The following is a 2,771-nucleotide window of genomic DNA, read 5'->3' on the forward strand; positions in this document are numbered from 1 at the left end:
AAAAAAAAAAAAAAAGACAGATATTGGGAAGGGAAATATTAAAAATTCACTAGATTTTATAAGTGTCAAAGTTAAAAACATTTATCTCTACTCTAATGAAACCAATTCTAGATGTTAAGAAAAAATTCTACGTAGGCTAAAGTTTCTGAGAAAGGAGAAATTTTTCATAAATTCGTGTTTGAAGAAACACCCTCGGATGAGTGCATATTGCTGCTGCCCAGCACCAAGCATGATGCCTGGGAGCAAGATCAATATACAAGTTCTTGAAATGTGGTTTTAAAACTACAGTGGTTCTTGAGAAACCACTTACTGGGTTTGTTGATAACAGTGCATTGCTGGAGTCAGCAGGACAAATAATTTGTTTAGATAAACCAACTTACATTTGGCAGAAATGGTGGATGTCAACAGTGTCATGCCAATTCTTAAAACAACAACAACAACAGAAACAGTTTTACTGACATAGAATTTATGTACCATATAATACTTATAATACTCATTATTAGCTCCCTATTCTCCCCCAGCCTCCCCCACCTTAGCCCTAAAAAACTATTAATCTAGTTACTGTTTCTATATTACTGACTTCTATAAAGGACCTTATCCTCTATCCTCCAGCAAAGAAGATGAGCTTATTTATTTGTTAGTGTAAGGACAATATTCCTTACATGAGCAACAAAGATTGGAGTGGCAAGGCCTTTTTAGATGTGATCTATAGCACCTGCAAACAATATTTTCAATGCAATATATCAGCCATGTGAATCACAAGAACAGCAAAGATTCAAAGTGTACTAAAATTTAAGGATGTCTCTACAAAAGATTGCATTTCTATTCTAGAATCATTATGGTATGAAAGAAATTTTGTAAGCACAAATTGTTCCTAATCTCCACAAAAGACTTTTGTTGTAATATTTCATGTCATACAGATTTAATGTAGTATTCAACAAGACAGTCTTCTAATTACATGATCCGCAAACAATAAAAACAATCTCGGTGCCAGTGAGTCTGTTCCAACTCATATGAGTTCTTGTGCTGCAGTGGATACATGCTGGGCTACTAACTGGAAGACCAGCAGCACTCTGTGAGAAAAATATGAGGCTTTCTACTCCTGTAGAGTTACAGTTTCAGAAACCCACAGGAGCAGTTCTACCCTGTCCTATAGGGCCACTTAAATTGGAATGGACTTAGTGGCAGTGATTTTATTTTTTTTACAGTGCTAAAGAATGATGATGAGCATTCAATTAGCTTTAGATCTAAGACTAAATCCAAATGGTCACAAAGTTGCAAATATATGCAAATTAAAAAAATTAATTTAAGTAATCAGAAATAAAGAAAGTAGATGTAAGAATAGTGGAGAAAAGATAAATAGAAAAGAAAAAATAATTCATCAATCACTGAGTAGACAAAACAAGCATTAAAAAATACTACAGAAAAGTAGTCAACCAGATAATACATTTCCACGTTAAATTAAAAAAACACAATGCATTGAATTAAAAAAAATAGTCTGAGTTAAAAGGTAAGCGTAGAACAAAAATTAGTGAATTTTATTAAAAGAGGAACATACCATGAACCATCAGTAAAAGTACATCATCTAATAATCATATCTAATACATCTAATAATGTATCACACATAATGACCATAAAATCATATGGCAAAAGTGCAAACAAACGTATAGCATGTCAATGACTGTGTCTTTGCATAACTTACCCATTAATATTATTTCCAATGTAATTCACAAGAGAGGGTGAACTTTTTATATCCTATAAAACTGCTTTATACAAGAGTCCAATTAAAGGCAAGTCAAAATTATTGCTACAAACTCATAAAAAGTATTATTAAACAGAAACAAGAGCTACAATCTCAACACATCTTCTATCTTGCTTTGAGGACTGAGAACATGAATGACATGTTTCCATCTTTGTAATCTTTCCCTGAAGGAGGGTGCACACTTCAAAGAACACTCTTCCAAAATGTCACTTCTGACAACCTCAAGCATCTCCAACTAGCTTCCTTGTCAACATTTTTGAATTTGAGGAGCAAGAGAAGTATGAAGTGCAAAATCAAGGCTGTAAACAGCATAGGGTAATGATTACCAAAGAAACTTTTTTGGAACAACCTAAAAGAATGATTGGTGCTTTGTTGTGATTAGGGGGGAAAAAAGTTCCTCAAGCACAATCTTCATGCTCTTTTCCCCAACAAAGCAGTTATCAATTTCCTTATAAACTTCTTCATAATAAGCCTCACTAATCAAACTAAGTCTCTTTAAAATAAAACCAATTGCCATATTTAGAATCCACACTCTTCTCCTGCACTGCCCACCGCCCCATTCCCCCAGCTCAGGAAAAATAAAGGAAAACAGTTCCCATCACACTTGAAGAAGCTGAATGGTACAGGAAATGCCCTTGGAAAAATGCCTGTGGTTTGGATCCCACCCTTCTTTTTTTGCAGGAGCCCTCATGTGATAAACACAACGGTATTTTTAAACGAACTTATCTTTAGCCACTCATTGAGCATAGAAATAATTTAACGTTTTGAATAAAGCAGTGCATATATAAGCTGATACCTAAATGAAAACGAAACCCAGACTCACTGCCATACAGCCGATACAGACTCATAATGTCTCTGTGGGGCTGAGTACAACTACCCCGGTGAGTTTCCAAGACTGTAACTCTACAATAGTAAAATCTTTCTCTTTTCCTGCAGAGTGTCTAGTGGTTTTGAACCACGGACCTTGAGGTTAGGAGCCCAAATCATAACTACTACACCACAAGGGGTC

Source organism: Echinops telfairi, unplaced genomic scaffold, assembly GCF_000313985.2.
Source record: "Echinops telfairi isolate 266 unplaced genomic scaffold, ASM31398v2 ScPeMD7_6;HRSCAF=24_1, whole genome shotgun sequence".
In the NCBI taxonomy this organism is placed as follows: domain Eukaryota; kingdom Metazoa; phylum Chordata; class Mammalia; order Afrosoricida; family Tenrecidae; genus Echinops; species Echinops telfairi.